Genomic DNA, 12,710 nt, shown 5'->3' on the forward strand with positions numbered 1-12,710 from the left:
CTCAGAATTTTCAACAAAATACACACTGTACTCTTTCAAAATATATGCTTTTCATGCCCAAAAAGGAGAAGGAATAAATGTGCCATGTGCTCCAAAATATGAGCCTGCTGTGAAAACATACAACACAACCACTAACACTCCACCAGTGTAAGTTTTTCCGCAAAGGCTATGGAAAAATAAATAAATAAATAAAGTAATAAAGTAATAAAACAAAAATATTTGCTGCCAAACTTTTTTCCAAATGAAATGAAAATTATCGATGCTGTGATAATAAATTATGGTCTAAATACGAAATCTCATTCAGCGACCTCCACGTAAAAAACAGTATCTCCTGTTGCAAAGACATATAGCTTCTACAGACAGTGATTTAGCTGTTTGACCTGTTGCCCTTGAAAGCAGCATCTTGAAGATTAGACAAGGATCAGCAATAAAACAGCTGGGATAAACCATGAAAACAGGCCAGGCATTCCTGAAAATATAAAGTAACATTAATGTAAAAATAGCATGTTAACATTACCCTCATTTACCTTCACTGAACTTTGCTTTTTGGTCTAAGACGTTTGCTAAATAATTTTTATTTTGTGATGTTTTAGCTGCTTGACTTTAGCCGAACCCACATAGTAAACAGTATTTTAGTGCGTAGGTTAGTAAATCCAGCCCCTGAATGATTATCTGCCCTGCAGTGGGGAACACAGGTAGCTGCAATAATAATCAGTGAACGGCAGAGTGAGTTAGTGAGTGACAACTGGATGTACTGAGGACAGTCCGGTGCCAACAGGTAAACAATGTAGTTTCTGCTACACGAAAAAACAAAAAATACAGAAAATGCATGACAAAAATTTGACTAAAATTTCCTAATGAAAACTAGAATAAAATGCCTTTGAATGATTGAACACTGCAGCACACTAAACAGAAACATTAGAGGTGGACTGACATGGCTTTTTCATGGACAGTATAAAACAAAATTAGTCATCAAGGAAATCAATAATTGGATATTTGGAAGGATATACATTCGCAGTAAAATTCTTGGTGTCAAAATGTAGAATAACACAAATTCAAAGTCAAAACTTTGTTTAGATGCCTTGTGGCATATATTCAATTAAAGCAGACATATTAAGTTCACACTTATATGGTATTTTGGATGTTTACTGGAATAGGTTTACAAACTTCAATGTTCAAAAAAACCTTTATTTTGAACATTGCTGCAGTACCTCTCTGTAACCCTCAGTCTGAAACACTCTGTTTTAGCTCCCGTCTCTTTAAGGCCCCCCTCCTAAAAAGCCAAGTCTGCTCAGAGGTCAGCTGCTACAGGTCTGAGCCAGCCCAGCTCACAGCTCTACCAGTGATTTTAGCTTCTTAGTTTAGATGCACTCTTCTATAACAACCCCTCAAACAAAAACCTCACCACCGAAAGTGTTTGAGCTGGAATCTGATCCGTATGAGCCTCAGCCTCACTACCCACCAGGCCATTGTCATGACAGCTTTGTAATGGTGTATGGTCTGAGCAAGCTACTGTTAGCTGTTGGGCGCTAATCAATGCTACATGACATCACCAAGCAGCAAAAACAAGCACTTTTAGTGGATATGCTTTGACGAGCGCACTTGCCAAGGATTATGTTGTTGCCGTGTCGTAGCTGCCAGCTGAGGTGATCTGCTGCACCAGTTCCAAAACTTGCCACTTTGTACCTATCACTCGTTCAGACACGAAAATAGGACCCAGGTGTAAAAATACTGGAATTATCCTTTCACAAAGTTTCTTTTGACTGTCCCTCAATATTAAACATCAGTCCAACGTTTTCCTTGACTGTGGGAGTAGCTGCATTAGGCGAGCAACATGCTAACGTCATGCTCAACAGCCCAACCTTCCAAATAAACAGTAAAACAACATAAAACATGGCAAAACTTGCAGATTCCAAGTGAAGTCAGGTCACAGACAGCTGGTATTGATCCATCCTCAAGCTTGTACCGTTAACTGGCTCTCGTTTACAAAGCAGTTTGTTACTAAAATACACACACAGTTTTCCAGTGTTGTGGGGACATTTCCATCACATTTCCATCCAGAAAATTGAGCAAAAACAATTGTCTTGACATCTTCAGATGTTAGGAGGTTGACAAAGACTGTTAGACGAAGACTTTTGTGTTGGTTTTTGCAGCCTGAACAGAGACATTGGTGTGTTTTGCTTGCACCTTCAAGATCTCCCTGTTTGTTGGCAATAGTGAGGAAATGACAATGGCAACTGTGAAAATAGGTTCACCTGGTTTTCAGTGGGTAGGATGTCACCGAGTTGGAAGACGCCACCAACGGGGATGCTAAGCCATTTTGGAACACACATTTTCTGAAAGGTGATCTTTTCTTATATGATGGGGTCTCTAGCCACACAAGGGACACCTATTTTTGTTGAAAAACTATGAAAAAGTATATTTTCACAATATGTGACCTTTAGATGCTGCAGAAAAGTCACTGTGCTCAATTAGTAGTCTAGTGGTGCAGAAAGCAGAGTTGCTCAGCAGCTCCAGTGAGACGGCTTCTTTTTAAAATCGCTGCATTGGCTCCCCGTGCGCTTCAGGATCGATTTTAAGGTTCTTTTACTAGTTTTTAAGTGTCTTAACGATCTTGGGCCTTCTTATTTATCTGCATTACTTTTACCGTATCAACCCTTGCAGACCCTGAGGTCCTCTGGTGCTGGCCTTTTAACGATACCACAAATTAGAACTAGAACACACGGGGAGGCGGCATTCAGTTATTACGGCCCCCGATTGTGTAACAGCCTCCCAGAGAGCCTCAGGGCCGCAGAGAATGTTGATGTTTTTAAAAAGAGGCTCAAGACCCATCTTTTTAATCAGGCTTTTAACTGACTCATTTAGCTATTTATAATTTCTTAAGCTGACCTTTATTCTTACATTTTCTAATATTATATATATTTTTATTTTTTATTTTTATTTTTTATTGTGTTACCTCATTGTTTTATTTCAATTGTTTTAGTCATTACTTATGGTCTATTTTATACATTCTATTGTTTTATTCTCAGTTTTAGCTTCTATACCTTTTATCTTATTTTACTGTTCTAGCCCCTCATTTTCCAGTGTTTCCTCCTGGGGGCCTACCACACCGGGATTTGATTCTGGTTCACCGATGGGGGTGCTGTTCTGTGGATGGCCCTGGCCCGGGTAGCTAGAGAGCTTTACACCTTGGTGTGGAGCCTTTTGCCTGCCTGGGCTGGGGTGGTCCCTGTGTCAGCGCCCCCGCAGTCATGGACCATGATTCCTCTCGGTGTGCATGGCCCCCAAAGGTAGCTTCTTCCTCACCTCGGTTCTCGGTGCCCAGCCATGTCTCCTCAGCGACAGTTAGTGTATGTATGTGGGTGTGTGTATGTTTGTGTGTGTGGGTATGTATGTCTGTCCATGTATGTGCGTGACTGTATGTAATTGTGTATCTCTGTGTATATTTGGGGGGGTGGGAGGTTTGGGGTCACACTGTTCTGTAATGTTGTTGTTTTTACCCCCTGTGAGGCACTTTGTATTACTATAAAGTATGAAAAGTGCCATATAAATAAAGTTGATTTGATTTGATTTGATTCTGTTGCTGCGGCTTCACTAAAGACGCACGCGCTCACTCAGCAGACGAGGGTGACAAGCAAACAAACTGTTTTCATTATTCAGACACTCCGGTGGATGCGACCGATTTAAAAGCCATCACTTCCACCTCCACTGAATGAAACCTGAATGCTGTGACTTCTGGCATGGTCAGTGGTCTAATTGGGAAACAGCATGCTTGTCATCATACAAATAGAATATTAGGTTGAGATGTTCATTGCATCTTCAGCCATCACATTGACAGATTATTTGATCTCTTTGTGTTTTCTTCAATCAAATTAAATGTGAGCAACCATTCAAATCATTCCCCAGAGAGTGATTCATTCACCAACTTTGAATTAATTGAAGTATTTTACTGACTGGTAATGTGCTTTTTTAATTTAATCTTAAATTTATGACCATTGTCTCCTTTCTTTTCTATTTACTACTTTTCCATCTAGTCCTTATTTGGACAGATGTGAACAGAACAGTTATACTTGGGTGTGGACTGAAACAACAAACTGAGACCTTTTACAGGAAATGGTCTTAGGTAACAAAGCAATCCTGGATCGGTTGGATTTCAACTTCCAGAATATTATCAAAGACTCATTTCAAACAACTAAACTGTGAGGTGGAAGTTTATATTCCATATCTTCATCTTAGAATGTAGTTCATCATATGTGGGATAAAGGGGCATGTTGCTTCATGACAGACAGCTTTTGACAACTGATCTGGGGTTTGACTCCACAATCTGTCACTTCACTCAGAACTAATGTACCAAAAACAAAAACAGAATAAACACTGCAAGCCCACATTTAATGCCAATCAGCACTGAGAACAGGGCACAGCTGTCAGTATACATTCTGACTTGCCTTTGTCAAACTTGATAGTGTGTGTCTATTGTATGTATCAAGAGCTTAAAGACAGAAAATATACCATCATATTTATGATCTAAACAAGCACGAGTGAAATGGAATCCTTTGTATCTGTGGGTGAAAAAATGGATGATGTAGTTATAGACATTGTGTGTAGACTACTGCTGTGGAGCAGCAAGGCAAATAAGAGTGAATTCCTAATCATGTTACACACACACACACACACACACACACACACACACACACACACACACACACACACACACCCATTCGCACTGAATGAAACTCTATCTTTACATCTACATGCAGTCTGTATTCAGGTGTGGAGTGGGGTGGTGGGAGTCATATACAGATACAGATCTTTATCCACTTTGACTAAAGACTCATAATGCTGTAATCTGAATGATGTTAAAATATGTTTTAGGAAAGAAAAACAATCTGATGTGCATTGTGGCCCATCAATTTTCTGAGTGGTTCATGTTTTGTTTTTTTGTTTTTTATTTTTCATTATTTTGGCATGCAAAATTCTAAGTTCCTTCAGGGTCTGTATGTAAGTCTCTCGTCAAAGCCATAGGCCACTTTGCTTTTTAAAGATGTGTTTTAGCATCAAACTTAATGTCAAAATGTGACAGCTCCAGTATTTTTTTTTTTTTTTTTTTTTTTTTTTTTCATTTTTTACACCACTACTGACACAACTAAACTTATGTTTCATGTCCTGGTTTCTGACAGAAGAGGTCAGAAGCATAAACCTCTGTTGTTTCTGTTCCACTCCCACAATTATTACAACCTTTACAAACACCCTTAATCTTCCATTTCCATATGATGCTTGTGCTCGCTCCACAACATTAGACCTGTCAATGACAATAAGGCAAATAAGAAAAATAGATTTTCACTGATCTCTGATCATCTGCAGGGTTCTCCAACAGCATCAAAACTGCTGTCATTACATGCGACTGTTACACATGGCTGTGGCCTTTTTTAATGCTGTAGCTCTAATTCATCACATGTACTATAAACCATCATCAGAGTAATATCTCAATCATTATTGAATATTAGAAGTATGCTCAAAGAATGATCTGTAGAGCCTATATTGAAACAGACTTTACAGAGTGTTTTTCAATACAGGAACAAGGTTTAAAATAAATTATTTTAAACCCACCATACCATAGTAATTCTTAATTCTTAATAGGGATGTCCCGATCACGTTTTTTTGCCCCCGAGTCCGAGTCCAAGTCATTCGATTTTGAGTATCTGCCGATACCAAGTCCTGATCCGATACTCCGACACGAATGAATGGACTTTGCTTTCATTTCTGATAATGGACACCTCGAAGGGCATTATCCCGCTTATACCACTTACGAAAGAAATAAATATTAAATCAATTATTAATATGTTAATGTTGTTTTTTACCGTTAAAATCGTAAGTTTTTCACAAGAAGCAGCTGAGTGGACTATTTAATATCTCTGATTGTGACACGGCGCCAAAGTAACCAGCTCTGACCACAGAACTGCAGCTCGGTCAGCCGCAGCTGTTATATTAGGCCTAATCAGTGGAGGGAAGTGAGATGATTGCTTAACGTTATGTTACATGATACAAAGGATCATTTCAGAGGGCAAGTGCACCTCTTGCCGCTTGTGTGTGTCCTCTACTGTCTTGCCGTTGTCATAAATAAACTGTGAAACAACGTATGTTAACGTATGTTCTGAGTTTCTGTTGCCACGGTTACCAACTAGCGTTTGAGCCAGCGCAGTAATTTAGAACAATCAGGCTATTTGACCGGAACTTTTTTTATAGGTGTCCACAACACTTTTTAACGGACACCATGCAGCCAATCATCATCAAGTATTCACCCAGACCATGGTATAAAGACTCAATAATCTAGTATTAAAACAAATAGCTGCTTAACTTAAAATAGGCATCAAAATACCAAATGCAAACAAGTGAGCAAATAAAAGTGATTGTTATCAAGTAGCCTAAGGCCATACTGTGCTTTTTGAAACTGCACTCCTAACTCGTATTCTCAGTGCAGTGTATAACTGCTGTGCAGTGTATTGAGGTGTCGTATCAAGTTTGTGGTGTTAAAAGCAGCTTTGTCCTTCCCATATGTATATATATTATTTATCCAATACCTGATCGGGACATAATGTCCGATCCGATCGAGTCAGCAGTCACGCGATCGGCCCCGATTTCCGATCACGCGATCGAATCGGGACAACCCTAATTCTTAGTAACATTTATTTGTGCATTTATTTATTCACTTTACATTATTGGTATATTTACATATTTGTATATTTATGTATTCATTGATTCACACATTTACTGGAGTTCTCCATCTCTAATTTATTCATATTTTAATTTAAACAAATCTGTCACCTTCATCCATCAAAGGTGGATCCATCTGCCTCAACCAATTGGATTTTGAGCGAGAGCAAGAGAGAGAGATGCACAACAATGACAATGAAAATAAAAACACCTATAATGGACAATACCCAAGCCCTTCCAATGCAAGAAACTTTACATGCTGAAATCAACATTCGTAGTTTCCTCCAAATTTGAGTCACAACTTCTGGAACCATACAGAAAAAAATTAGCCTAACTTCAGAATGTTATTTCACCCTCTTCCGTACAAGCCAGACATGGTTTGTACCAATGGATGCTTGAGGTCATCTAGTTTCATATGATAAGAGTATATTCACTCCAGCTTAATGTTGACGTTGCTAACTGGTAGCAAATGATATCTAACTTAACCTGATTCCACTCTGGTCCATTCGCTTCTTAACAATTCAATTCAATTTTATTTATATAGCGCCAAATCACAACAGAAGTTGTCTCAGGACACTTTCCATATAGAGCTGGTACAGACTAAACTTTTTATAATACTAGTGGGTGTCAGGCAGGGCCATGGCAGGAGACATAGCTATTAACCACAATCAAGGTTCAACCGCTATCCATGGGAACCTGCGAGACGATGAAGCACAAAGACTCCAGGGAAGAAGCTTAGTAACATGCCTTGGTAGGACATGAAAGTGTGCAGGTGGAAAGGGAGAGCAGAACAGAGGAGCCGGTCCAAGGCAAGCCTGAGCCAGCCCTAACTGTAAGCTTTATCAAAAAGCAAAGTTTTAAGCCTACTCTTAAATGTAGAGATGGTGTCTGCTGCATGGTTTTTGAGCATACTCATCATTTATACGTCTGATCCCAGGACTTTAGTCTCAATAATATCAAATTTCCTTTTCTTTTTTTTTTTCTCCTGGGTGGTATTTTTATGAGCGAAACTTGCCCATAAATGGAGCAGAATAGGTAGACTTATATGTGTAGCAATTTTGTATTGTTAATGCTAGTGTATATCATGAAAACACTACTACACTACTATCCATGACCATATCTTACAATTCATGCAATTGGAACATTAAATTTGAGGTAATTACTATATTAAATGACAGTTATTCAGTTAATACTAAGCAATTATCATATCAATGGAGTCCAAATGCATATGATAAAATGTTGACGTCATTTAACTCTATTCCTCAGTCTGTATCATTGTATTGGCAGATATCAAGATGAAATAAAGTTTCAGCTGTGATACATTTAAATTCATAGAAAATGTTCAAAATAGAGCCCTCATGTTCTGAAGTCTGATTATGGGTTTCCCAAATGAAAATTGCTACACTGTTTTTACTGCACTTGTTTCCAGTTTACAATTACTTACTGAAGCACTGTCAATATATTACTTTATCAGACATTACTAATTACAAATGCTAATTTCAGATGAATTAAGGCCATTTCTCTGTCCACATTGTTGCCATGTCCCTCATGGGACAATTAGGTGGGGTGGCAGGTAGTATAGTGGCATAAAAGAGGAGGAAAATAATTGTCAGAGTGTGTTAATGAGTGCTGCCACAGTGCCTGTGAAGTACACACCAAAGGCAAACTGGGGAAATATATCAAAGCAGAGAGAAATCCTGAGCCCAGTGACAAAGCTCCCATGTAGCGCAGAGGGAAAACAAGTTGACAAAGCTGTGAGAGGTGGAGAAGCGGCGCTCTCTGCCCTCAAACTAGAAACCTGTCTCCAGACCTGACAGGCCTGGCATACCGCTACTGTTGTTACCACATATTAATATTCATCAGACAGTTCCTGAGGGAGCTCTGAGTTTTCTCTCTGAAGAGATGACACATTTGAATATCATTTACCTGCCATCCTCTTTTATGCCCTCTCCAGATCCACAGTTCTTTACTGCCAGAGAACTGTCAGGCTGATGAGTGTTGAGAAGAAATGTTTAATTCGGGAGCGGGTAGAACTGGAATTCGCTATTGTGAGTTGTTTTTCGTTGACACTGAGATCACATTTAGACAAGAAAAGAGGTATCCATCCCCTGCACTGCGTGTTGAGGGTGCATCTTTGGCTTACCTTTGAACCAATACATAGTTTACTTTAACTGGGTGTTTAGTTCCATATTAACACCAGCATACCTGCAAATACAATTAGAAATGGCACTTTAGTATAGGCAAGAGTATGAATTTAGAATAGTCCTTGTGAACGACTGAGCTGAGGATGCCCCTTTCACACCCAGTCATGATACGATCACTTGTTACAATGAACCTTCTTTACCTGTGGAATGTTCCAAACAGGTGTTTTTGAAGCATTCCACATCTTTCCCAGTCTTTAGTTGCTCCTGTCCCAACTTGTTTGAAATGTGTTGCTGCATCACATTCAGAAAAGTCATATGTTTACAAAAAATCAATGAAGCTGATGAGGTCAAACATTAAATATATTGTCTTTCAAGTATAATGTATAATGTCAAATAGGATTAAAAAATTATCACATTCTGTTTTATTTGTGTTTTACACAGATTCCCAACTTTTTTTCTGGGTCAGTCAGTTCCATGGTTAAGTACTTCCTGCAGTGTACCAGTGACTGACTCAGAAACATGGATTCAGACAGCCAAAGTTTTATGTGTCACATACCTGAGGATCCATCCTGTCAACTTGCACGGGCTTTCAGAGGGGTATCTGAGGAGAAGCCAGATGTAGCTGCTTATCTGTAGTTTGCAAGCTCTACTATTTTCAAAACGAAGGCAGAGCTGTGTTCTGTTTTCAGTCGCAAAGTTGCAATAGGACAAAAAACATAGGTTTTACCAAATAACTTAAATTAAAGCCAGCGCTGTTCCATCCATTTCTCCTGGGGACACAGCAAGTATGAGCTAACATGATGGTCAGCCAGTAAGTTTATTTTCCGTGTGTTTCATCCTTTGACTGTGTCCAACAAATCTGCAGTTTGCTAGATAACGTTAGCCATCGTTAGACTGCAGAGTTACAAGATGATTTATGTCGAATGCTGACAGGACATTTTTTTTGGCTTGGGGGTGACGGTGACGGTCACAGCTTACTCAAAGCAATGTGTCAGATAGCTAAACTGCTGAATTTGGTGATGGCTTTATTCATTCCAAATAACTTTGAGGTTATTCATTAAAGTATATCATGATGAAGGTTGTCGTTGTGTTTATGTGGTTAATAAATGAAAAATAGAACGAAACATCAAGCAGAGAGCGTCTAGACAACACTTAGTATAAGACATGGATGGTAGGGTTAATTGTGTTCACACTCCCTTTGTGACCTCGGCTTGCTAGTTTTGCCAGCGTTTGCAATTGCTGTGTTCACATATGTCCACACAAACCCAACCAGGGGGTGAAACACAATGAAACAGCGAGCGGTGTGAATACACCCTAGGTGTGTTTACTTTTAAGGTTTTAAGGCCCAAGTCCAAAATATAGATTCCGACACAGCATAGACTTAAGGGAAACAAAACATACAATGAATACAAATGTAATGCAGGAACAATAGAAATAAAGACAGACACAAAACTTAAAACTTAAAGATTAACCCACAAATTCCACTGGGAACAGCAGCATCACGGCTGCAAGAGTTGATAGCAGTCATTCCAGACAAGGCTGCAATACAACGCAGCCATACCTGGTTAAATCTCCAGGTAACATAACACTTTGCTGAAAATGATTATTTTCCCTGACCTGATGTGGTCGAAAGTTTAAAGTCAAGCGACAGTTAAGAGTGTCTTCTTATCCTGTTACATGTTGTATTTCCCAGTGAAACTGAATGTGTGGCAATAGTCATTTGCAAGACGGAATTTAAATCAAATCCTTGTGATTTGATTGGATTGCTTAAAAAGGAGTGTGGCTTAGAGAGCACAGCAGTGTGATACAAACCCATAATGACCCATAATATCAACTATAAAGTAATGGTTAAGTGTGGTCAAGTAGGTAGTTGAACCAAATCTTCTTTGTTGAAATAAATTTGTGTACGCATACACCCGAGATCAGGATGAGCCATCAAAAATATTGTAATGTTTTACAGGAAAAGAAAAGTGAGGGATGTTGATGTAAAAGTACTGGATTACTCATATTTTTAAATCAACCAGTCAGATATTTGTGTAGCACTTTTCATTCAAATAAAATTTCATATATAAGAGATGAATAAACAGTTGACCCAAGGACACAGGATTAGAGCAAGGAGAATAAGCGGGTTTTGTTTTTGTTTTTTTTGGGGGGGGTTTTTGTGTGTGTGTGTGTGTGTGTGTGTGTGTGTGTGTGTGTGTGTGTGTGTGTGTGTGTGTTTAAAGATTGATAGTTGAAAGATAACTGAACAGCCAGAAACCTGCATTCATCCTCCACTGTTGAGAGAACTCAGCTGTCTTCGTTATATTATTCGCCATGAGCCTACTATACTTTTAGAGATGGAGGACAAGCGTCACAGTCCTTAATGCCTTCTAAAGTCCAACCAAACCTCATCTGAGGCAGCAGTCCAATCAAGTAATCATCTTTGTGCTGGTAGTCGTGTGTGGGTTTATTGTCAGTGTTTTGTTAAAAAATAGAAGTAGTTTTCTGGCTGGTAATCCTACTGAACTGTTAAGAACCTGTCTGAACGTCTCACTGCTTATGTTTCTTGCCCTTTCATTATCATTATCATTTCATTAGCGTGTGTCTTTGTGGGACGTTCACTGTCTGACAGCAGATCTGTACAAAAAGCAAATACAGTATATTGAAAGATATTTCACTTTGAAAATTCAAACCAACAGTGAAGGCATCTCACCTCTCTGACGTTAATCTCTCTGCACCACTGTGGAGGACGACGAAGGAAGATAAAACTCCACTCTGAGTGTGTGATCAGTTGATACAGTGTGTGATGCAGGGCTTCACATCTGTTCACAACTGCAGGTCGTCAGTCAGTCACATTAACTACTGCCTCAGATCAGGCTGATTGTCATTGTCCAATCCTGTCCTGAAAGCATCGGTGCCACTGGAATTTACTGTACACACACTCTCTCACACATGCACACACAGGCACGCACACATTCTGTCAGTTGCTGTGATCTGAAAACCCATGGATCGCCTTGTATAGCCCTGGCACACAGTTACCTCTTTCATGTGCCCCCCTGGCCTCAGGGGCACTTCCCGTGCCTGTGTTTGTGTGTGTGTGTGTGTGTGTGTGTGTGTGTGTGTGTGTGTGTGTGTGTGTGTGTGTGTGTGTGCGTGCGTGTGTGTGTGTAAAGGTGCTGGGCTTGTTCCTGGTCTTCAGTGTGCTTCATTACCACCACACAGAGCTTCAGCCTGTTCAACAACACATCAGAGAGACTGGGGAAAGTAGGAGGAGAGAGGAGAGGGATGTGAAAAGATGAAAGAATTGACAATGAGTAAGACAGAGACAAACGAAGAGGAGAAAGATGGAGACAGGATGTGAGGGGGTGAAACTGACAGAGGAGTGTAGGTAGGCACTGAAAAAGCTGAAAAAAGAAATTAGCAAAAAGAGACAGAGACTGGGGGAAGGTAGGCCCATGTGATGGAGAGGGAGCGATATGAAGAGATACAAGGAGAGAAAGTGAGCTGTTTTCTGTTGTTTGTTTGAAGTTGTTCTCAGTAGCGCTTTGAACTAATAACACTAATGAAGCAAAGAAACTGCGACAAAACCAGCTGGAGAACAAGAACTTTTCTAGGAACTAAACATACACACACTCAAGAAACAACTGACAAACAGGAAGTGGAACTGGAAAGCAAGTTGGCAGCACTTAATAGATTCCACAGTATTCATACCTAAACAACAAAATAGGTGTACAGTATCACATTGCTTGTCAGTGTCTTCCAAAGCAGTGTTACAAAAATGACTCTCTGACCTGCCATCACTGTGGTTTGGACAACTAAAGCTACTAAATGAACAGAGAGGTTCATTGATTTCACTCAGTATCGCATTGCAGG

At 39.6% G+C, this 12,710-nt stretch overlaps 1 protein-coding gene across 3 annotated transcripts in view; it reads left to right on the forward strand.

Moving 5' to 3' along the window:
* Nucleotides 1–12,710, forward strand: part of prkcz (protein kinase C, zeta) — a 144,578-nt gene that overhangs the window by 116,153 nt on the left and 15,715 nt on the right. The window lies entirely within an intron of this gene.

The sequence above is a fragment of the Chaetodon trifascialis genome, chromosome 8 (genome assembly GCF_039877785.1).
Source record: "Chaetodon trifascialis isolate fChaTrf1 chromosome 8, fChaTrf1.hap1, whole genome shotgun sequence".
Lineage (NCBI taxonomy): Eukaryota > Metazoa > Chordata > Actinopteri > Chaetodontiformes > Chaetodontidae > Chaetodon > Chaetodon trifascialis.